The sequence below is a fragment of the Hemitrygon akajei genome, chromosome 2 (assembly GCF_048418815.1).
Source record: "Hemitrygon akajei chromosome 2, sHemAka1.3, whole genome shotgun sequence".
Classification (NCBI taxonomy): Eukaryota; Metazoa; Chordata; class Chondrichthyes; order Myliobatiformes; family Dasyatidae; genus Hemitrygon; species Hemitrygon akajei.
The window spans coordinates 130,292,492-130,317,941 of record NC_133125.1 but is presented as its reverse complement, the minus strand read 5'-3'; the positions used below and the strand labels follow the sequence as shown (position 1 = coordinate 130,317,941).

General features: G+C 43.1%; 1 protein-coding gene and 1 long non-coding RNA gene across 3 annotated transcripts in view; one reads left to right on the top strand and one right to left on the bottom strand.

Annotated features, from left to right (window-relative positions):
* tbc1d4 (TBC1 domain family, member 4) overlaps positions 1-25,450 on the bottom strand; it is a 286,904-nt gene that overhangs the window by 218,559 nt on the left and 42,895 nt on the right. The gene's annotated exons all lie outside the window — the stretch shown is intronic.
* Positions 22,226-23,214, top strand: LOC140715627 (uncharacterized). The gene is made up of 2 exons (XR_012096179.1): positions 22,226-22,475; positions 22,891-23,214. It is a non-coding gene; the product is annotated as an uncharacterized lncRNA (long non-coding RNA).

Sequence of the window (25,450 nt, the reverse complement as noted above, 5' to 3'; positions counted from 1 at the left end):
TCATAGCTGATCCAAATTTGGCCTCAAAACCATTTCCCCACCCACTCCCCAGAACTCATTTGTCCAAAAATCTATCAATTTGAGTAAACCAATATACACTCAATGGCCACCTTATTAGTACACCTGCTCATTAATGCAAATATCTAATTAGCCAATCATGTGGCAGCAATTCAATACATAAAAGCATGCCGACAAAGTCAAAAGGCTCAGTTGTTGTTTAGACTGAACATCAGAATGGGAAAGAAATGTGATCTAAGTGACTTTGACAGTCGATTGATTGTTGGTGCCAGATGGGGTGCTTTGAACATCTTAGAATCTGATCTTTTAGGATTTTCACACACAACAGTCTCTAGAGCTTAAACAAATAAAAAACATCCAGTAGGCAGTAGTTCTGTGGGGGAAAAAAACACCTTGTTAATGAGAGAGGTCAGAGAAGAATGGCCAAACTGGTTCAACCTGACAGGAAGGTGACTGTAACTCAGATAAGCATACGTTACAACAGTGGTGTGCAGAAGAGCATCCTTGAATGTACAACATGTCAAACTTTGAAGTGGATGGGCTACAGCAGCAGAAGACTATGACATACACTCAGAAGCCATTTATTGAATGAAATAGAAACAGCTTCCTCGCAATCAAATTTCTGAATGGTCCACTACCTCATTTTTTTCACTCTTTACTTATTTTTGCAACTAATTCTGGTTCTGAGAAAATCCAAAGACTTAGCAACACTGAAAAAAATGTTTTTTCATCTCAGGCTCAATAATTGGGCCCCATAACCCAAAGCCATGTCTAGAGTTTTAGATATTCCCACCAGCACTATTTACTCCTTTCCCCCTTTCACTCATTCATCATCTTGCAAGCTGCAATAAAATCTATTTTTCTTATCGAAAGTATGAAGAGTGTAAGATACCTTTGTAATTAGATCCAATGAGATCACAACTTTTCTTGAAATCCAAGAAGATTAGATCAAATTATCTAAAAGCAGAAAATACTGTAAGGTTTGTGGTAAGAGAAAAAGCTAACATTTCAGATTTCCAGCATCTGCAGTTTATTGTTGAGTCCTAATTATACCATTACATGCGGCTTTGCAGAAAATGTTGTGAACTTTTTAGAATTCAAATATGACTTGGGCTGCAAAGCCTTTTCAGTTTTGCCCTTTTCTAGTTCTGTGTCTGGAAGCAGATGTGCATCATAAAAAGACTGCATTCAAACCAGAGAGGAATCAGAAGGCTTCACAAGGCATCGCTGTGAGGGGCTGCCTTTCATGTCACGAGTATGCAGTAAACAATGGCACATGCCGCTCAGCAGCAGTGCAATTCAGCTCTAAGAACAACTTGGCTCCGATGAGAAGCCGTAGGCAAACCATCAGCCCATGTCTGAATCTCACATTGTGCTGTGCAGTACAACAGCTAAGAAAAGTGCTTTAAACTACTGAAAAATCAATTCCACACCAGTACTCGGGGGAAACTCAATTCCTCATTTCTATGCATTTATTACACAAACAAGGTCTGGCAAAGTCGACAAGAATTAAAGGTAATTTATCATTTAGCCTGTGCATGGACATTTTTGAAATACGCTGCATTCCATTTCACCTCTTTCCCACAACTATTTTTCAAACATTTTCAGGATCTAGGTGTTGCTGTGAAGGCTGGCATATGTTATCCATCTCTACTTGTCCTTGAGAAAGTAGTGGTCGGTCCCTCCAGTCCAGCTGGTGAAGTCCCTCCCAAAATGCTGTAGTATCTAACATGTACCCGAGATGGTGAGATCCAGTGGCTGGAATAATAAAATGATGCCTATCAAGTGGACTGCTTTGTCCTAAGATAAAAGCCAAAAATGCTGGAAAGACTCAACAGGTCAGGCCACTTCTGCTAGAAGAGATCAGAGTTGACGCTTCAGATCAAAGACCCTTCATCAGAATTGAGAAGGAGAGAGACACAGCTTGTTGGTCTCTAAGAAAGGTTTTCAGGGTAATGTCACTGATAGGGTAAAGCCAGGTTAACTACAAGCTGTAAACGAGGTTATCTGGTCAATGAGTGAATGCATGCAGTGGGAGAGTGAGAACACAGACGAAAGATAACAGGGTCGCAAAACGCAATGCAGGAAGACACGGCCTGCAGATCAGCTTGCACATGTCCTCCAAATCCAGCCTAAAATAAAATAACAAGGAAAGGAAACGTATCATCTCAGCCAATATTACAAATAAATAACTGATACAGAGAGAGAACTCAAGTTACTACCGGAAGTTGCAGAGCAAGGGTGGCAGAGCCTGAGATGGGATGCATAGAGATTTATTGGTATGCAGCACGCACTGTTGCCCCCTTGATTCTTTAAACCACAACCATAATAAAAAGATACGTAATGATCATCTTTATTTCAGATAAAAGTCAATGATTTTTTTACAATTCCAGAGCAGTGGGATGTTTTCACAGGAAACATCTCATATGGCTTGGTGCCAGCTAGACAGTTGCAAAAACATATGATGTTGGAAGACACATTTTCAAATCCTTGCAGACATAGTGTACACATCAGTATTTGGAGAGTAAACAGTTACACTAACAATACCACTTGTGAAAAATAACCTCATTTACTTGTCTTTTAAAAGATTATTATTAATAATTTTGAACAGATTATTAAAAGAAGTAAATAAGCAACAGTACTCATCTTTCATCCTTTTAATAAATCCACAACTATTGTTACTAATGCATTAATCAATGATAATCTCTGCTCAAAATTACAGTGGCACACAAGAGAATTTGTTTGGAAGATTATCGCCAATTTGGGCACACACTCTCAAAAAGGTTCACCACCCCTGCTAAATTCTTTGCTAAGTTTATTGCTAAGTTTGGAAGGCTGCAGTGTACCCAGACAGAAGATGAGGTGCAGTTCTTCGGGCTTATGTTAGGCCTCAATGTAACAGTATTGGGATTAGGGAGGGACTGGGATTGAGTACCAAAGTGGCAGGTAACGAGAAGCTCAGGGTCACTTCCTGAGGACTGAACGTAGGTGTTCCACAGAGCAATCACCCAATCAACATTTGATTTCTCCAGCATGAACGAATCCACTTATGAATGCCAAATATAGTGAATTGGATTGGATAAACGGCAAATGAATTGCTGCTTCAGCTGGAAGACTGTCTGTGCCCTTGGGAAGATGAAAGAACAAGTTTTGCATCGAGTATTGGTAAACCAGAGGTCCGTGAGCCAGTAATCGTCAGACGATCAGAGGTGGAAAGGATCTGTATCTTTAACTCCCTTGGTGTCACTACCTCAGAGGACCTGCCCTGGACCCATCATATAACTGTTGCGAAGAAAGCACGACAGAACCTCTACTTCCTCAGAAGTCTGTGGAGGTTCAGCATGTCAGTGAAACCCTTGCCAAACTTCTAGAGATGTGTGGTGGAAACTGAGCTTACTGGCCACATTACAGCCTGGTATAGGAACACCAATGCCTTTGAGAGGAAAAGATAGCGGATTTGGCTCAGTACATCACAGGTAAAACCCTCCCAACCTTTCAGCACATTACCAGAGAAAAGCAGCATCCATCATCAAGGATCCTCAACTCCCAGGCCATGCTCTCTTCTCACTGCTGCCTTCAAGTAGAAGATACCGGTGCCTCAGGATTCGCACCATCAGGTTCAAGAACAGTTACGACTCTCAGCCATCAGGGTCTTGAACAAAAGGCGATAGCTACACTCATTTAAGTACTGTTATATTGTTATTGCATTATCGTTATTTATTGCTCTTTATATCTGCGTTTGCACAGTTTGTTTACAGTTTACAGTTAATGTTCTATAGATTTGCTAAGTATGCCCACAGGAAAAGAATCTCAGGGTTGTATGTGATCACATGTATGTACTCTGATAATAAATTGTACTTTGAACTTTGAATCATCTGTGGTTTCAAGGGAAAGTTCCAGTGGATGGTTAGTGAGATCAGAAGAGTGGACCAGTGAGTTGCTAATGGAAAGGCCCCTTTGAATTGAATTGAATTGACTTTATCTCTTACATCCTTCACTTACATGAGGAGTAAAAGTCTTTACATTACGTCTCCATCTAAATGTGCAATGTGCAATCATAGCGATTTATAATAATTTATAATAAATAGAATAGTCAATGTAACATAGAAATACACTCAAATCAGCATGAGTTAATCAATCTGATGGCCTGGTGGAAGAAGCTATCCTGGAGCCTGTTGGTCCTGGCTTTAATGCTGCAGTACCGTTTCCCGAAAGGTAGCAGCTGGAACAGTTTGTGGTTGGGGTGACTTGGGTCCCCAATGATCCTTCGGGCCCTTTTTACACACCTGTCTTTGTAAATGTCCTGAATAGTGGGAAGTTCACATCTACAGATGTGCTGGGCTGTCTGCACCACTCTCTGCAGAATCCTGCAATTAAGGGAAGTACAGTTCCCATACCAGGCAGTGATGCAGCCAGTCAGGATGCTCTCAATTGTGCCCCTGTAGAAAGTTCTTAGGATTTGGGGGCCCATACCAAACTTCCTCAACCGTCTGAGGTGAAAGAGGCACTGTGGTGCCTTTTTCATCACACAGTTGGTGTGTACAGACCACGTGAGGTCCTCGGAGATGTGGATGCTGAGAAACTTAAAGCTGTTTACCCTCTCAACCCCAGAGCCACTGATATCAATAAGGGCTAGCCCATCTCCATTCCTCCTGTAATCCACAACCAGCTCCTTTGTTTTTGCAACATTGAGAAAGAGGTTGTTTTCTTGACACCACTGTGTCAGAGAGATGACTTCTTCCCGATAGATCACCTCATTATTGTTTGAGATTAGGCCAATCAATATAGTGTCGTTGGCAAAATTTAATTGGCAGATTAGAGCTATGGGTGGCAACACAGTCACGGGTATACAGGGAGTAAAGGAGGAAACTTAGTACACAGCTCTGAGGGGCTCCTCTGTTGAGAGTCAGGGGAGTGGAGGCGAGGGAGCCCACTCTTACCACCTGCCAGTGATCTGACAGGAAGTCCAGGATCCAGCTGCACAAGGCAGGGTGAAGGCCGAGGTCTCTGAGCTTCCTGTCAAGCCTGGGTGGAATTATGGTGCTGAATGCTGAACTGTAGTCCAAGAACAGCACTCTCACATAATCATCCTTTTTTCTCCAGATACGCAAGGATAGTATGTAGAGCACTGGCTATTGCGTTGTCTGTTGATCAGTTGTCCCAGTAGGCGAGTAGTAGGGGGTCCAGTTTGGGTGTTAGCAAACTGCAGATGTAATCCTTGACCAGCCTCTCAAAGCATTTGCTGAAAGAGTAGAACGGGGAAGATGTGACTGATGGTGGAATCTCTTTGAATTCACATAAATTGCACTGAACCATCTGTTGAATATGGAGTCTAGTGTGGTGGAATGTGAGGACAGGGAGACCTTTGTTCTTCTTCCATACCAGAGGAGAGTGGACAAGAACAGAAGCATGAGAAATGGATGAGATGATGTCAAAGATTATGCTAACAATGGCAGAGAGGAAGCAAGAGCTCAAGAAGAAGAAAGACATTTCAGAGGCACATGTACAGGAAGAACATATGACAAAGGTGGAAGCACAGGGAGAATGGAACAGGGTGGGGTAAAGTGTAGTCAAGATGGTTCGGGGAGTCAGCAGACTTGCAATGGATGTTAGTAGCATACCTATCTCCAGAGACGGAGGCAAAGAGATGCAGAAAGGAAGGGAAAAGTCAAAGATTGAGCACGGAACGAGAGAGGGTAGTGTGCAAACTGACATCAAAAGTAGTTAAGTTGTTGAGTTCACCTTGAATACAGGAGGCCACACCACTGAAGACATGGGTGCACTGGAAAAAAGAGATGAGGGAGAGGGCTGTACCAACCATCGCATAAAAAAAACAGGCAGGCTCGGGCTGCCTTTTCCTGATGGAGTCCAGCTTCCTGAGAGTGTTGAGAGCTGCAGTCATCTGGGCAAGTGGAGATTACTCCATTAAATATCTGACTTGTGCCTCGCAGATGGTGGAACTGCTTTTGAGCATCAGGAGGTTAGTCACTCACCTCAGGATACACAGCACGACCATTTCTTGCATCCATGATATTAATGCAGCTTGTCCAATGTACTTCTAATCAACGGTGATTCCTGGCACATTGATGGTGGGTAACTGAACTACAGTAATACCTTGGACTGTCAAGGGAAGAAAGTTAAACTCTCCTGTTGTTACCAACTGCATATAACTTGTTGTTTATTGTCACATGTATCTGTGTTGTCTTGTTCTTCTTGTATGCAGGTATGAGTTGCTTCATTTGCCGAGGAGTTATGAATGGAATGGGATACTATGCAGTCATCGGCAAACATCCCCAAAGGTTCAAAGATTCAAAGCACATTTATTATCAAAGAATGTACAAATTATACACCGTGAAAGTTGTCTGCTTTCAAAAAGCAAGAAACTCGAATAACCCAGTTCAAAAAAATGTCCAAAAAACCACTGCGCAGAGAAAGAGAGAGAAAAAACACACAAATCAGGCAAACAATAGAAGCAAGTCAACAGCATCCCAAACCAGACTGAGTCCGAGAGCCGCTCCCAGAGCAGCTGGAGTAGGCCCCAGCCTCAGTCCCAGATCATCACACCAGCGGAGCCAAAACACAGAGCAGCCAGATCTCAGTGCCACAGAGAAAGGAATGAACGTTTGTGAGAGAGTGAGCAAAATCAGTGCGACCCTTGCCTCCGTTCCCAACACTCGGGCTTCCAGGTTACCTGTGCTGGCGTTGACTGGGTAGTGCCTCGCTCTGGGACCCAGACCCATGCGCCACAATATGCTCAGGCCACCCCACCCAAAGCCATTCTTGATCTCACCAAATCGGCTCAGGGTTTGGAGCGATCCAATCATGCACCCGGGTTAGGTGGACGGGCATCGAAACTCTTCTGCATCCCTATCTTGTGATGGAAGGAAAGAAATTGATAAAGCTGCTGAAGATGGTTGGGCCTAGGATTTTGCCCTGGGGAACTCTTGCAGTAATGGTATGGCTTTGGGATGAACTTCAATGATGACAAGCACTTTCCTGTTCACTTGCCTTCTGAATATTGTTTTGTTTTATTTATTTATCTCTAATGTCTTTGGCAAGGCTGACATTTTACTGCCCTTGAGGTGGTAGTGGTGAGCAATTGAGTTCATTTGGTGAAGACACTCCCACAATGGAGACTGCCCAGGATTTAGGCCCAGCAGCTGTGAAGAACTGGCAGTATTATTCCATGGTCAGGATGGTGTGTAACTGGGATGTGGTGCTCCCATGCACCTCCTACAGTGCCCCTTTTGTTGAAAGAAGTTGTGTGTTTACTTCCTGAAGAAACTTTGACGCCACTTTATTGTGATAGATGCTTAAGTGAGAATTTGAGGCTTCTAATCCGTTCTTTACTATTTCTGATTCTCTGTTCACCAATGTAAAACCACACAGTCTGCAGTCTATTCCAGGACTGTATTTTATTACACTTTCCTTCTTGTGCCTCAGCCAGTTCCTCGAACCAACGAGCCGATTAACCCATTCCCTGTTCCATCTCCCAAGCACTGTGATATGTTCTTCCAAGTAGTTGCCCAATCGCCCTTGTAAAGGTAAGGAACCAACCTACTGCTGCCTCTTGGGTCATCAATCCAGCCTACACAGCTGAGTCAGCAAAAGAGAGACGGCCTTCATGATTCTTGGAAATGCCAGACTGCACTGAGTAGCCCGGCTCATCTTTCAAACTTCTTCCCCACTGGATTCAGACAAAATCAAGTGGTGAACAGAAATATCCACCTTGGGTCATTCAATCAACGAGAGCTACTTTGGAAACTTTGGGAAACAATAAATGCTTACGCAAGTAAACACGAAAAGAAGAGCTGGCAATATTTGCCTATTCAATGCCTTCTGCTCCATTAATGTTGTACTTAAAAGAAGCAATTTACTATACTGAGCCTGCCTTGTTCCACACATTATCAAAATGAGACAGCCCAAGGTGATTCACCATTAACACTGCGTGGGTTTTTATTGGATTTCACTTAATCAGTATAATATTCCAAAATCTCCACACAACACATCGAAGGCTATGGACTTAATACGAGTAAATAGAGTTAGTATAGATGGCTGCAAGGGTTGATTTGGAGATCATGGGCTGTAGTGCCTGTTTCAGCACTGTGTGACTACATAAAACAACAATTAAAGATTCACAGTCTGCTTCCATGTAGACTTTGGTTACATCCGTGTGAAAGAATTTTCAAGGCCACAGTGAGAAGATGGGATAGTGGATAGAGACGGAGCAACACACAAGATGCTGGAGGAAGTCTGCAGGTCAGGCAGCATCCGTGGAGGAAGATGGACAGTCAACCTTTTGAGTCAAGATCCTTCATCTGGACTGAAGAGAGACAGCAGTAAAAAAGGATGGGAGGGAAGGGGTAGAGCAGGAGATGGCAAGCAACAGGTAGATCCAAGTGAGGAGGGAATAATAGGCAAATGTGGTTGACTGCCCATTTCCCTCCATGAATCTTCTTAACCCACTAAATTCCTCCAACATCTCATGAGCACAAAGGGATTCTGCAGATGCTGGAAATTACAAGCTTAAGGAATTCATCAGGACAGGCAGCATCTATGGAGGAAAATAAACGATTGATGTTTTGAGCCAAGACCCTACAGCATCTTGCGTGTCGCTGCAGCTTCCAGCATCTGCAGCTGCTTGTGCGTGGAGCAGGTATGTAATCAGTAGGTATAATAACCTTCCACTGTTGGGCAATCACGTCGTGATTTGGTGAGCACATGTATTCACTTCAGTGTGCATCTGATGTGAGTGAGTGATGATCATCATTGTGGGTGAGGAGAAACAAATTCAACATGCCTTATAAGGAATTAAGCAGATTGTTGGACTAGTTCTATCACATTCCAGGAAGTTTCAAAACATTTTCCTTTGCTCCCTCCCATTCTCCCTGCACCTCATTCAAACCACACTCCCACCTTTGTTATAACTAATTCTGAGAAGTTTCCCTTTACATTTGATAAATGTGCTGTCACCCATAGTTTTGGTATTTATGGTGACAAAAGTCCAAATTGGGAAGAGAATCAGAAAGGTTGACCTCATAAGGGCAATGTTAAGTATGTTGTCCCCTTTTTTCAAAAGGCATTTTGTGTCAGCGAAACTCTGATTAATGGCCCTGGCAATCTGTTCCCTGCTGCACGGAGAACTGTTTAGTATCTGCTGCAGAAAGGTACAGTGTGCATGTATCAGGTGGCCTCTATTGTGCGTGAAAGAAAATACAAATCACTTTGATGGTTCTGGCTTCTGTACCAAACACTTCTAACACTATTTTTATCAGACTTGCACATCTGCTGTTAACCCTTTCTATGCCTACCACAACGAACCCAGAGCTGAAAGCACCTGCATTATGTTTCAAACAAAGCAAGCCATGAGCATATCAGTGCAAACCAGGGCAGTGTTTTACTTTTAGAAGTAGCAGGAAGGCTTTCTTGAGTCTGAGCAACTTGACCATGGCAAGATTTAATCATATTCCCCACACAATGCTATGCTGACTGTCACCGAATAAAACTTGAGCTTAGATATACATAAATTCTGAGCCTTCTATTTTCTCTAATAATTTTCCTACAACTGATAGATGGCTCTCTGGGCTGTAATTACCTGGCTTGCCCCAGAGGTAATGACACAACACCAGCTATCCTCCAGTCATCTGACACCTTACCTGTGGCTAGCAAAGCTGCAGAAATCTCCATCAGGGCCCCAGCCATCTCTTCCCTTGCTTCCCTTAGTGACCCTGGATAGATCTCATCCGGTCATGAGACTCATGAACCATTATACATTCCATGGTATCTAACACCCTTCTCAACACTGACCTAGCTTCAGATTATTCTCATCCTTCCTGAGCTCACTACTTTCCAAGTCCACCTCATTAGTGAATACTGAAGAGATGTATCCATTTTAGACTTCTGCCCACACCTCCTGGTTCCAAGTATAAATTATCCCTCTGGTCCAAAGAGGGGACCTACTCTTTCCCTGGTTAGGCTCTTACTCCTGATACACTTTTAGAATGTAAGGGGATTCTCCTTCATCTTATTTGCCAAGGATAGTTCATAGCCCCTTGTAACCCTCCTTATTATTGTCTTAATTCTCTCCCAAACTTAGAACATAGAACATTACAACACAGTACAAGTCTGTTGGCCCGTGATGTTATGCTACTCCAAGATCAATCTAAACCTTCCTTCCCACAGTCCTCTATTTTCTTCTTCCATGTGCCGATCTAAGAGTCAACACTCAATATTCCTCAAGAGACTCCCTCAATTTCCAATTTCCTATATTTGCATGTTTCCCTCTATTTCCATATCAAATGTCTAATATCCTTTGTCATCCAAAGTTTCCTGATCTACGCCCTTTGCTATTATTGAAACATGCTGACCCTAAATCTTTACTTTCTTCTAATAGTCTTCCACATGACACCTTCTATTTTCACCGGTTCCTCCCTTATGCTATTGAAATCAGCATCCCCCCAATTCAACCTGAGGACCATACTCACCCAGTTCCATAACAACTATGAAACTTACAGAATGAAGGTCACTGGTGCAAATGTGTTCCTCCCTCAACACCTCCACCATCTGCCTGGCTTCATTCCCTAAGATAAAGTCAAGTACTGCTCTATCTCTTGAAGGATTCTCAAAAAACTTTTTTTGGATTTCCCCACCTCATTTGCACTTCTCTCTGCCAAATTTAATCTTCTTTATTCAGAAAGATAATGCTGAGAGTCGTGTCCTTCCTGCAGCCACATTTCCATGATTGCATGAAAATGATCGTTGTATGATCCATGCTCTAAGCTCATCTATAGTTGCTTGCATTAAAGTAAAGGCCAGTCCTCCCATGCTTACTAACCTGCCTCTGTCTGCTCTGGTCACTGGACTTGCTTGATTTACCTTGTATCTTTTATTCCTTCCCAGCTATCTCAGTGCATCCTATTCTTCTCACACCACTGCTAAAGTAGTGTTATCCCTTCTGATCAGCATGAGAAAACCTCACGGTTAGGATATTGTCCCTCCTCCAGATTAGGTGACACCCTTCCCTCATGCAGAGCTCCCATCAACGCCAGCAGCAATCCAATGTTAAGTATCTAAAGCCATCCCTCCTTCATCAGTGCTATAACTTGAGTTATCAGTCCAATCCTCCCGGTTCTTCCCTCACTGGCACGCAGCTGAGGGAAAAATCCTGACCCCTTTTCACCTTCTGCATAATTCCCAAAGCTCACTTTGCTGGACTGCATCCCTCTGTCTCTCCTCCTTCCCCCTTTAGAAAGATTTGTACCTGATCCAAGACACCCCCATCCCTGGCACCAGGGAGGCAAAATATCGCTCTGTAGAATCTCTCTCAGCCACAGATGGGGTTGTCTGTTCCACTCACTGAAGAATCCCACCACTCCCCACCAAAGCTGTTCACCTAGACAGTTCTCTCCCCTGGAGGGACAGCATGCAGAATCAGCTGGTATACTTGAGACGTTTTGAGACAGTGAGCACTGCCGGGCTGAGTGAATTCTGACTGGCAGGACCAACATTGCACATTTTTCTACTTGCTGTTAATAAACTACCAGGCGCTGCCAAGTGCTGCAGAAGGCAGGCACTTTGCCTAAAGCTGACTGGCACACTTCGTCAAACCCATCTTTACTGTTAAAACCAGCTGCAGGGGCAGTGAATATAACCAGCTATCTGGGGCCCCAACTAAAGCTGTGTTCTACATAGCAGGTATCCTGAGAGAGAGAGAAAAAAATTACATGAAGAACAGAAACAGCTCGCAGCTTGTCTGGGTGAAGCCAACAGGCCGTCCCAGTCTGAGGAGAAACAAGGACATCAGAGGTTTGGAAGAGCCTGGTGTTTCTGATAGAGAAACTGGAGGATATCCCAGCACCACAGCCACAGAAGCCACTCAGTGCTGATCTGCACTCTAAACACTTCCGGGCATTGAGCTGTCTTTCCGTGTTTAATGATAAAATAAGAGAAATCATAAACTGAGGGATGAGGAAGGGCTAGATAATGATTGATATTAATGTGGCAATCACTGAGTGTTGAGTCTTGCAATTCATGGTCGAGCTAAGCAACACGCTACCATGATAACAGCCTTTCCCTCGATGTCAGCAAAACAAAGGAGCTGGTCATTGAGTTCAAGAACTGGCACGTGTTCAGGTCTACGTTAATGGTTGAGAGGGTTTAGAACTACAAGTTCCATCATCAATAGCCCATCTCGGTCCAACCACGTAGATGTCGTGGCCTAAAAAAGCTCAGCAATGCCTCCACCTCCTCAAGAGGTATGTCCCCGTTGACCCTTACCAACTTTTATCAGTGCACCATAGAAAGTATCCTATATGGGTACATAATGTCTCACACACACACACAAAATGCTGGAGGGACTCAGCAGGTCAGGCAGCATCTATGGAAAAGAGTAAACAGTCGACATTTCGGGCCGATACCCTTCTTCGTTTCCACCATCTACAGATTTTCTTGTGTTTGTGAGTACATAATGTTTTGGACTAGCAATGTGATCAGAAAATACTGCACACAGAGTTGTAGATACAGCTGAGAACATCATGGAAACCAGCCTCCCCTCTCTGGAATTATCTAGACTTCTTGCTGCTTCAGTAAAGCAGCTAGCTTAATTTAAGACCCCACCCACCCTGGAAATTCTCTCTTCTTGGGAACAAAATATAGTGTCTGAAAGCACTTACCACCAGGTTTCTATCCCACTGTTGTAAGACTATTAAATACTTCCCAATACAATAAGATAGAGTCATAGAAAAGTGCAGCACAGAAACAGGCTCTTCAGCCCATCTAGTCCATGCCAAAATCATTTAAAGTGCTTACTTCCATTGAACTGCACTGGGAGCATAGCCCTCCATACCCCTACCATCCATGTACCATTCCAAACTTTGCTTAAATTTGAAATTGAACTCTCATGCACCACTTGTGCTGGTAGCTCATTCCACACTCTACGACCCTCTGAGTGAAGAAGTTTCCTCTCATGTTCCCCTTAAATTCTTCAACTTTTAGCCTTAACCAATCTCAGTCCACCCACCCTCAGTGGAAAAAAGCCTGCTTGCATTTACCCTATCTATGTTGTTGAGTGCTGTCGAGTCGAAGTCGCTCTCATGGCGACCCTCTGTATAGAGTAGTTGTCGTGGCAAGATCCAGAAGCAGATTGCCAGGCCTTTCTTCCGCCCCGGTTGAATTCAAACTCAGGAACATCCACCTCAAAGTCCAGTGTTGATGTCATTACACCACCGGCTGGCCCACCCTATCTATACCCCTTATAATTTTGTATACCTCTATCATATCTCCTCTCAATCTTCTTGTTGGATTCTAAATTTAGCAATCTACATTGATTTGATTTTGCACCCACTTTCTCTTTAGCTGTTATACTTCATTCTGCATTATGTTATTGTTTGGCCTTGCACTGCCCAAATGCTCCATGTAATGATATGATTGGTATGAGCAGCATGTCAGACAGGTTCTTCACTATATCTCCGAACATGCGGCGATAAACGAATTCCAATTCAGTAAAGTCAGAGTTCAGCTGGGTGTGAACAATCCAACAACTGAGATTACATTTAACAGAACAACTGCACTCCTCAATGACTAGCTTCACCAACAGAGTAAGTCACAGGGCAGGCAGCCAGCAACTTAACATAACAACTCATAAAGCTTTTCATTTTGCTTATTCATTGGTCAAGGCGTGAGCAAAGACTACAGTTAATGACCATCCCTACTTGACCCTGAGAAGGTGGCGGCGCTCGACCTTCATGAATCACTGCTGACCTTCTGGTGAAGACGCTTCACAACGTTGTCGGGGAGGGAGCAGCGCAAATTGGACCCGGCAACCTGGGGAGGAACTTGCAGAAGGTACCGTGCTCTTTTCCCCTGCTGTCCTTATCCTTCTTCAAGGGGGTAGGTGTTTGTTAAGTGCAGTCAGATTAACCCGAAATAAACTGCAGTCCCTATGTATTGTGCTGTTATTGCAGAGAGTAGCTATTAATGAAAAAGGATCAGGTCTAACTTACTCATCCAGCAGAGCAGATTTAAAGGTCAGTGGGACCAGTGGTTTATTTCCATAACGCTATGCAAGGCTAGATCATTATTAAGTCAGTCACCTTTCTGCTTTCATAGCATACAAAACCCAGGGTACGAGGGAGGAGACAGAAAACACTGCAGTAATATTGACCTCATCTTATGTGTGCACTTGCCCATTCAAACCTATCTCAACAAACTCAACAGCAACCACAGAGTCATAAGGCCAAACTGAACAGAAACAGGTCCTCAGCCCAAGTGGCCCATGCTGACCAAGATTCTGATCCAAGCTGCTTTTGGCCCATGTCCTTCCTAACCATTCCCACCCATATCCCTATCCAACTATCTTTTAAAAGTTGTTAATGTTAAAAGATTTTATTACAACTGTCTTTTAAAAGTTATCTTCCTCTGGTAGCTCATTCCATAAAATATGTTATTGAGAGTGATGTAATTTAGTTGCTGGATCACAATTTCCTGAACATGTTCTGATTGCTATATTGTTCCCTGTACTATTTTGGTTAGGTTACTCTGACTACACTTTAACAAGCTACCCCCTTGAATGATAAGGGCAACGGGGATAATGGCATGCCACCTTCGATTTGCACCAACCTAAAGCAACAGGCAACCAACTGGAGGAGTGCAGCCGGTTAAGCAGAAACTGAAGGCAGAAAGGAATGGTTGATGATTCAGGTTGAAACCCTAAATCAGGACTGATGGAGGAGAGGGACGATAAATGGTATAATGAAAAGAGGGAGCAATAAACAATCTGCTGGAGAGACTCAGTGGCTCAAACAGAGTCTCCAGCAAAATATTTGTCACTCCATTTTCGGTATCTGCTGTCTCCTTTGTCTATGAAGTAAAGAGGGGGTGGTGAGACCAGGGCCCAAAGGTGACTGATGGACTGAAGAGAGGTGAAAGATGATGGGGAGATTGGGCCAGGTAGGAGGAGGGGTGAAGTTGGGAGACACTCTACAACAATAAGCTCAATCCTTTCATCATTTTATCCAGAACAATTGCAGAATGAGGCTGCATAAAAATTCACCGGTATGCTTGGAGATCTGTTAATGTGCAGACCCCACAAGAAATGTCGCAAGATCTATGAAGTGTGGAGATGTTATTTGGGCTCCGGGATGTGTGGTGAGATTTGTGGGCTGCCTCCAGCACAGCTTTAAGTGTGTTGATTGTTAATGCAAACTACTGTATGTTTGGATAGATAGATAGATAGATAGATAGATAGTTAGATACTTTATTCATCCCCATGGGGAAATTCAACTTTTTTCCAATGTCCCATACACTTGTTGTAGCAAAACTATTTACGTACAATACTTAACTCAGTAAAAAATATGATATGCATCTAAATCACCGTCTCAAAAAGCATTAATAATAGCTTTTAAAAAGTTCTTAAGTCCTGGCGGTAGAATTGTAAAGCCTAATGGCATTGGGGAGTATTGACCTCTTCATCCTGTCTGAGGAGCATTGCATCGATAGTAACCTGTCGCTGAAACTGCTTCTCTGTCTCTGGATGGTGCTATGTAGAGGATGTTCAGAGTTATCCATAATTGATCAGATGTACATCTGATAAATAAATCTGAATCATGAAGACTGTAAGTGTCTGAACCAAATCCTTAAATCAGTAGCAACCCAGCAAAGAGAAAGGTTTAACACTCTCACTACCAGAGACAATTAACAGCGATATTAAGGGCCATTGCTGCAAAATTAATGAAGAATAATTGGGATGAAGACACGTGGCAGCCATGTTTGATCTGGGTCTCCAGCTTACCACTCTTGCCTCTACCTCCACCTCCATTTCCCCACTCAACAACCTGGCCTCATCCACACAATGAGCCTTCAGGAATTTACTTAGTGAGTGTAGGAAACTTCAAAACAATTCAAGCTAAAGTTCCCCCCCCCCCCACCCCACTCTCTCTTTGAGACAATAGCTCTCTTTCTCGGCAGTTCATTAGACAGTGGCATGTTACTGCTGCATTCTGCCCCACCCACCAAAAAAAAATGTTGGCTCAGACAATGACTGTGAAGAACAGCCAAGCTCTATTTCTATACAATTCCTGGCAGGAATAAGCAGCAGGATCTCCAACTGATCATAAATGTTTGCTGGTATCAAAGAACGTGAATAATTTGGTATCAGTATTGCTTTATTAGTTTATTATTGTCACAAGTACCAAGGAACAGTGAAAAGCTTGTCCTGCATACTGCTTATACAGATCAAATCATTACAGTGTATTGAGCTAGAATAACAGTAACAATGAAAGGACGAAGTGTAAAAAAGTGCAATGCGGGTAAGCGATAAAGTGCTAAATCAGAGGTAGACTATGAGGCTAAGAATCCACCTTATTGTACAAGAGGTCTGTTCAAGAGTCTGACAACAGTGAAACAGAAGCTGTCCTTGAGCCTGGTGGTATGTGCTTCAGGCTTTTCTATCTTCTGCCTCATGAGAGGGGGGGGGGGGGGGGGGGGGGGGGGGAGAGATGCCTGGGTGAGCAGAGTCTCTGATTATGCTGGATGCTTTACAGAGGCAGTGAGAAGTATAAGAGTGGAGGCTCGCTCCTGAGCTCAGTCTATAAATTTGATCAGAGAAATTGAAAGAGACCAGGGCGTTCATCAAGCTGCAACCACAGGACTTTGAGTCAGAGTGGGCCTTTGCTCACTGGGCCCTTCCTATACCAACACATTTGTTTAAATGCTTATCTGAATTTGTGTTAATGCACCTGTATCATTACAGTATCAAGATCCGAATGCATGTGTTGGATAATTGCATGAGCTTGGCCATAAAAATCATTCACGGGAACACTAGGAATTATGAAAAGGAGATGAGCACCAGTCCCTCAAGCCTGCCCTGCCATTCAATATGGTGATGGCCAACTACCCAGGCCTCAAATTGCCTTCTGCACCAATCTCCCATCAACATCAATGTTCTGATCTTTCAAAAATGTATCTGCCTTCTCTTGAAATGCCCAATCAGCAACCTGAAGAAGTAGAGTATTTCAAAGTTCCACCACCTTCTGAGAAGAGATTTGTACATATCTCACTGTTGAATGACCATCTTTTTATTCTGTAACTATGTTTTGTTGGTCTGAGGCCTTCTCGCCAGAGGAAGCATTTCAACATTTCCCTGCAATGCTTCTTTAGAACATAGAACAGTACAGCACAGGAACAGGCCCTTGACCCACAATGTCATACCAAACAAAGTTAAATCGGAATTAAACTCCTATCTAAAATAACTCCTTCCACCTGCACATTCATGTGACTCTCTAAATGTCCCTCTCCTATCGGACTCACTACCACCCACAGCACTACTCCGTCTAAAAATCTTGTCCTACCCATCTCATTTGAGCTTACAACACCCCCCCCCCCCCCATCCCTCCACTTACCTTAAATGCTTGCCCTGTGGTTTTAGACAGATTGACCCTGAGAAAAAGACACCAGCTGTCGATCTATAGCTCTCATAATCTTATAAACCTCTATCAAGGTTCCACTCGACTTCCAGTGCTCTCGAGAAAATAACCCAAATTAGTCCAAACTGTTCTTGTAGCACATGCTCATCCAGATAAACCTCTTCTGCAGCTTCTCCAAAGCAACCACATCTTCCTATTTTGGGATGACCAGAATTGAAAACAACACTGCAGATGCAAACTTGCGGATGACACCAAGATCAGGGGTGCAGTGGAGTGCGACAAAGACTATCAGAGCTTGCAGTGAGATCTGGACCAGCTAGAAAAATGGGCTGAAGAATGGCAGATGAATATGTCGACAAGTACAAGGTGTTGTACTTTGGTAGGACAAACCAGGGTAGGCCTTATACAGTGAATGGCAGGACTCTGAGAAATGCAATAGAACAAAGAAATATAGGTCAATAATTCATTGAAAGTGACAGCATAGGTAGAAAGGGTCATAAAGAAAGCATTCGGCACATTAAGTATTCAGATGAGATGGGATGTTATGTTGAAGTTCTATAAGACCATAAGACACAGGAGCAGAATTAGGCCATCAGGCCCATTGTTGGTGAGGCCTAATTGTATTCTGTGCAGTTTTGATCACCTACCTACAGAGAAAATTTACAAGGATATTGCCAGGATTGGAGAATCTGAGTTATAAGGAAAGACTGAATAGGTTAGGACTTTATTCCTTGGAACGTAGAAGATTTGAAAGAGGTATACAAAATTATGAGGGGTATAGATAGGGTAAATGCAAGCAGGCCTTTTCTACTGAGGTTCTGTGGGACTACAACTAGAGGTCATGGGTTATGGGTGAAAGCAGAAAAAATTTCATGGGAACCTAAGGAGAAAATTCTTCACTCAGTGGGTTGTGAGAGTGAGGAATAAGCTGCTGGCGCAAGCTCTCAATTTCAATGTTTAAGTATGGATAGGTACCTAGAGGGTAGGGATATGGAGGACTATGGTCTAGGTGTAGGTCAATGAGAGTAAGCAGTTTAGATGGTTTGGTATGGTCTAGATAGGCCAAAGGGCCTGTTTCAGTGCTGTGTTTTTCTAAGACTCTATGCAGCCCAATCACAGTTGTATGAAGCTGTAACATAAGAATCTCATTCAGATCTTGTACCATACAGTTCAAATCTGCTTCCTAAGAAACTTATGTACAGGTCATCCCAACTAATTCAACAATTCAACACATACAAGTAGATTTATTTTCACTGGAGTCTCAGGACAGTTGTGGTTTACAAATTTCCTTCTGATTTGGCTGCTCATGAGTTCAAATTCCATTCCAGGGAATTTAGCAGAGTTTGTTGGTTCTCCTTGTGACTGCCCTGGATTCCCCCAGGATTTCTGGTTTCCTTCCATGTCTCAGAGGAACGCTGATAAGTTAGTTGTCCACTAGAAACTACTTCTCATTTAAGCAGGGTGGGGGTGGAGGGAGGGTTGGAAAATAAGCGGGGAGCTGATGAGCACAAGCGAAAGAATAAGAAGCAATGGAGTTGAATTGAGAGCTAGCAGAGGATCAATAGGCTGAAGGTCCTCCTGTGAAATATGAGAAAATATAGGTGGGAACTCCTGTACAGTACTACACTGTTTGAATGATTCCAGGATGACCTCTTCACTGAATGTATGTGATCTCATGTGGAAAGGCAAAATAGGAAAGCTCTCCCTCATGACCTGGATAACATTTATTTCTCAACCCATATCAGTATTACAAATTGTCTGATAATTACCAAAGAGCTATTTGCAGGGTCCTGCGTTTATACATTGCCTCTTGCATTTCTAACATAACAACATTTCACTGCTCATTGAGGACTTTGTGAGACCATTGCTGTAAAAAGTGTTGTAATATCCATAAGACCATAAGATATAGAAACATAATTCAGCATTCCAGGCCAAAACATCTGCTCTGCCATTTCATAATGACTGATCCATTTTTCCTCTCAGCCCCATTTTCCTGCCTTTTCCCCATATGCCTTCATGCCCTGGCTAATCAAGAATCTATCAACATCCGCCTTAAATACCTACTGACTTGATCTCCACAGCCATCTGTGGCAACAAATTCCACAGATACACCACTCTCTGGCTAAAGAAATTGCTCCTCATCTCTGTTCTAAATGGATGCCTCTATTCTGAGGCTGTGCCCTCTGGTCTTAGACTCTCCACATTCATGTTTGTTTTCGCTATTCCTTATTTTATTTCCATAAAAGATGTTCTGAACGCATAAACCTAAGAAAGTGGGAGCAGGATTCGACCACTCGGCTGCTCTAGACTGTCCTGCCATTCAATGTTACCAGGTCTCAAGTTGTGTAAAGTTGAGTTTATTGTCCAATACATAAGCTCATGTATTCACAGGTGCAATTAAAAAAAACCTATTGAAGCAGCATCACAGGCACAACATTCATAATATAAACAAAATTATGCAAAATTATACAAGAAGAAACACGTCCAAAATAGTTCATTGTAGTCAAAGAGATCAAAGTGCTCAGAGTATTGCTATACTGAAGTGGTGATTAGGGTTGTGCAGGTTGGTTCAAGAATCAAATGGCACCATCTCCTCTTCTGTGCTAACACTCAATTCCCAGATATACAGAAAAAATTGTCTACTTCCTCTTTAAATACCCCAAGTGTTCTAGCTTGGCAGATAGACCTCAGTATGTGCGGTTGGGAGACTGTAGGTCTGACACGGTGGTCAGCAGCACAGGAGCGCCGCAAGGGACCGTGCTCTCTCCGGGCCTCACGTCTTAATAAGCTGGTAAGGAAGGCGGGCTCTGTCGTGGGCAAAGTACTGGAGAGTATAACATCGGTAGCAGAGCGAAGGGCGCTGAGTAGGCTACGGTCAATTATGGAAAACCCTGAACATCCTCTACATAGCACCATCCAGAGACAGAGAAGCAGTTTCAGCGACAGGTTGCTATCGATGCAATGTTCCTCAGACAGGATGAAGAGATCAATACTCCCCAATGCCATTCGGCTTTACAATTCAACCGCCAGGAGTAAGATATGTTAAAGTGCCGGGGTTAGGACTCAATGTATTTAAGTAAACTACTTAAGAACTTTTTAAAAGCTATTATTAATGCTTTTTGAGAGGGTGATTTTAGATGCATATCATATTTTTACTGAGTTAAGTATTGTATGTAATTAGTTTTGCTACAATAAGTGTATGGGACATTGGAAAAAATGTTGAATTTCCCCATGGGGATGAATAAAGTACCGGTATCTATCTATCTATCTATCTAAATCCTTCCACAGTCGAGAATTCCAGTGATTCACCAACTCCTTCAAGAAGTTTCTGCATAAGTTTCAAAAAAAACCACCGCCAATCTTATAATTGCTTTCCCTCTCAGGAATCTCCTATTAGGGGAAACATCTGTCCTGTTGTTATCCCAAGATCTCATGTTCCAATAAGATCACCTCTCAGTCTTCCTCTTAAATCTCCCCTTACATATTGTTCAGCATTCCAGCTGTGCCAAAGCCTGCCTCAGAGATATCGTTGATCTTTCCCACCCTGTCTTTCCCAATCATCAATTTTATGTGTTTCTGTTGATATTTTTGGCATTATGTGACTGTGTGAGTCAGACTCCGGGGAGCAACTCAGAGAATGCTGGGTAATTATTTTAGAAACAAGTATTCAGTTGGCATTCAATTAACAAGGGAGGAAGTCATTAACAAGTGAACATAGCATAACAGAATAAATCATCGCCTAGAAAAGCTGCATAACTAAACTAAATGTCCACAATCACAGCCAACCTTAACCAGTTTGAACATAAGCAGCAAGTATCAAATTCAGAAAGTGGGGCTTTCCATTACACAGCCCACTTGAGATGTGCCAAGCACATTAGTGGCATTACTAAAAGCCCAAGGTGGTAGATTTTAAAAGAGGGTCAGAAAGAAGAAAAGGGTGTTAACTCCTTGGCAGAGCCCGGAGCTGCAGAGAAGGCAATCCAGGTAGTAAGGAATGAGCCTGTACTGTTCATTGAATGTGCACCAGGGCCAGAGGAACAGATTGCTCCACGGCTGCGCTGAAAAATGGAGGAAGACTTAGAGGCAGGGAAAGGTGAAGATATTTAGGCACAGGTCAGAGTTTAATGAGTGTGAATGGGTGGCACGGTGATGCAGTGGGTAATGCTGCTGCTTCGAGGTTCTAAAGACCCAGCTTCGATCCAGAGCTCAGGTGCTGTTCACGTGCAGTCCACATGGCTTGGTGAACCTCCGAATGCTCGTTTCCTCACACGTCTAAAACAATGCCCACTGCAAATTCTCCCTTAGTCCAGATTAATGACAAAAAAAATCAAAAGAGTGATTGAAGGACATATGTGAGAGAGAATTAATTGCAGTGGCATACAGAGATAAAGAGGTGGCAATGAGGCTAATGGGATTGTTCCCCTGGGGGTCAGCATGGATCTGCTGGGCTGAATGGCCTCCTTTTGTGTTGTTTGAGGTATAAAAATGTCATTGTTACACTGTGGGGTAATTATTCTGATGGGGTTATCCTCTAGGCCTCCTAATCATCAATAGGAATTGGGGAAATAGATAAATAGCCCAAAGTGTAGTAGGCCATATTGTAATATTGGATTATTCTTCTCAATAAATAAATGAACAAGCATAATGTTTTTTGTGTTATTTATTTAATTGGGTACTCTTTATCTAGTTTTAGGACTTACGTGAAGATCTGATCATACTTTCGGTCATATTTATGCACAAACTGAGAAAATTCTACAGGGTTCACAAACTCTTGAGCATCACTGTACGTGCTATCATGCTGTTTACATTTGCAGGAGTTCCAAATTACTCCGGAGTTTGGATGTGTGCCATAGTGGTGTGAACAAGGTCATTCACTCAGAAGAATAATAAATACCAATTGAATAGAAGCCCACAACTCATTGAGTATGGAGAAACCAAGAGAAAACCTGAATTAAGTTTATTTGAGGAAAACTTTGACAGACACAGATGTTGCAGAAGGTATTTGGAATGGGTGGATAACCAGCGTATCCGATGCAGGTGAGAAAAATAACACACATAAAATGCTGGAGGAAATCAATGGAAAGGAATAAACAGTCAGTACTTTGGGCTGAGACCTTTCACCAGAACTGGAAAGGAATGGAGAAACCAGAATAAGAAGGTGTGGGGGAGAGGAGAAGGAATACAAGCTGGCAGGTGATAGGTGAGTGGGAAGGGGTCAATGAAGTTAAAAGATAGGTGGAAAAGGTAAAGGGCTGAAGAAGAAGGAATCTGAAAGGAAGAAAAGAGTGAGCCATGGAAGAAAGGGAAGGAGGAGAGGTATCAGAGGGAGGTGAAAGGTAGGTGAGGAAAAAAGAATGGGTAAGAGGGGAGCCAGAATGGGGAATGGAAAAAAAGAGTGAAGGGGGAGAGGTTTCTAACCAAAAGTTAGAGAAATCGTTGTCTATGCCACCAGGTTGGAGGCCACCCAGATTGAAAATGAGATGTTACTCCTCCAACCTGAGAGTGGCCTCATCATGGATCGCCGTGTCAAAATGGGAATGTGAAGAAGAATTAAAATGGGTGAGCACCCAGAAATCCTGCCTGTTGCTGCAGTGGGGAGAAGGTGCCCGACAAAGCGGTCACCCAAGTTATGTCGGATCTCACCCATGCAGAGGAGATCACACTGGGAGCACCAGATACAATCGACGACCCCAACAGACAGGAAACAGAAGAGACTGGCACGAAAGGAATGACAAGGAATTGTTAAGAAATTTCTGAAATAAATGATCATGTACTGCTTAGTGCACAGTGACCTTTATAGGCAGAAATGGCTAATATGAGGGGGCATAACTTTAATGTGATTAGAGGAAAGTGTGGGGGTTTTTTTTACCACAGAGAGTGGTGGATGTTTGGAACACACTGCGAGGGACAACGATAGATGTAATTAGGGATAATTAGGAGACTCAGACAGACAAATAGAATATCGAAAAATGGAGGGCTATGTGGGAAGGAAAGACTATACTGATCTTAGCGTTGGTTAAGATGTCGGCTCGTCATGGGCTTTCCCACTGCAAAGGGAGGGGGGCTCTGGCGCTTTGTTGTTTCTATTGCTCTATGAGGCTCTCTGGTATGGAAACACCAATGCCTTTGAGTGGAAAATCCTACAAAAGGTAGTGCATTTAGTACCAGTACATCAATGGTAAAGCCCTCCCAAACACTGAGCACATCTACACGAAATGCTCTCGGAGGGAAGCAGCACCCATCAATACAGATCCTCATCAATACAGATCCTCATCACCAAGGCCATGCTCTTTCCTCACTGCTGCCATCAGCTGGAGGGTAAATGAGCCTCAGGACTCGCACCACCAGGTTCAGGAACAGTTACTACCCCTCAACCATCAGGCTCCTGAACAAAAGGGGATAACTACACTCACTTGCCCATCCACTGAGATGTTCCCACAACCAATGATCTGACACGAAGGTCTCCTTATCTTGTTATTTCATGTTCTCGCTACTTATGCACGTTTTGCATTTGCACGGTTTGTTGTCTTCTGATTATCTGTCGCTGATCTTCTTCTAGTTACTATTCTATAGATTTGCAGAGTCAGCCTGCAGAAAAATGAATTTCAGTGTTGTGTGTGGTGACACTTACGTACTTTGTTAATAAAGTTTACTTTGAACTTTGCTTTCTTTGCTTCGTGGACTTCTGCGAAGGGGATGAATTTTAGGTTGTATAGTTTATACATATTCTGATATTAAACGTCCATAGAAACTTGGAAATTTGAAGGGCCCGTACTGTGCCGTAAAGTTCTATGTTCTATTGTATAATCGTAAAAGCTCCTATTATCAAAGGAAGCCATCGCTACAGGTCCTGGCCACTCCAGAATCCATGATGGATTTGCCAATATTTGCATTTGCCCGCAGTTGGTAACCACTCAGACAAGAAAGTAGTCCTGCATGTGCTGTATGAGACAGATCAAATCAGCTTCAGTATGTCACAGCTTGTGAAGGTTTCTGCATCTGGAATACAATCAAGTCGCACACACAGCAGATCAATTTGTGCATTTGAGCATGCTAATGGTGGTCCCCAAGGCTCCCAAGCATCTCATGCAAAACCATGCACTCTCTAAAGCCAAGGAAACCTGAGCAGTGAATAAGTTTCATGTAGGACCAGAAAGCTCTCAAAAATAATCATCAAATCATGGGTGAAAGGACACAGTATTAAATGTGGCTGCAGCAAATATATACTTGAATGACAAGCTGACTGAATGAATAATCCCCCTCTCCCTGGGTCAAGATGGGGCAGTGCATAAGAACGTGTGCTCTTTTCATTCATTGAATAATTTATTAAGGTCTGACTCACTACCCAGTTTGCAAATACCTCCTGCATGCGATATATCCTGGTCAAGTGTACGTTCATATGGATTGTAATTTGATACGAGAAATGGTGTAAAGATAATGGTGTTGGGGTGACTGAGAGTTGTGGACACAGCTCAGCACATCATGAAAATCTGCCTCTCCTCCATGGACTGAGGTACTGTGGAAAAGTCTTAGGCACATATATATAGCTAGGGTGCCTAGAACGTTTGCACAGTACTGTAATAATTTTATGTATTGCACTGTACTGCAGTCACACAAAAAAATCATGACATACATGATGATAAACCAGGTTCTGGTATGGGTCTCTGTTGTGGACTGAGAGAGGGGAGGGGATAGGCAGAGGGGATCATGGTTGGGAAAACGGGAAGGGAGAGGGAAGGAAGCAAGAAGCATCGAACAGACAGTCTGTAATGATAGGTAAACCGATTGTTTGGAATCAAAAGAACTTGCCTGGTGTCACAGGGCTGGATGTGTCTGCATCCACTCCACCCCACCTTCCCCACCCCCCTCCCCCGGCCCCGGCACACCTTCTCTGCCACCAGTTCCACACCCCTCCCATGGGGCTTCATCCTTGCTATTCCCAACATCCTTTGCGCCTGCCAGATTTACAAACTCTCTGCCCCCTCCACATTGATTTACGTCTAAAACTTTTG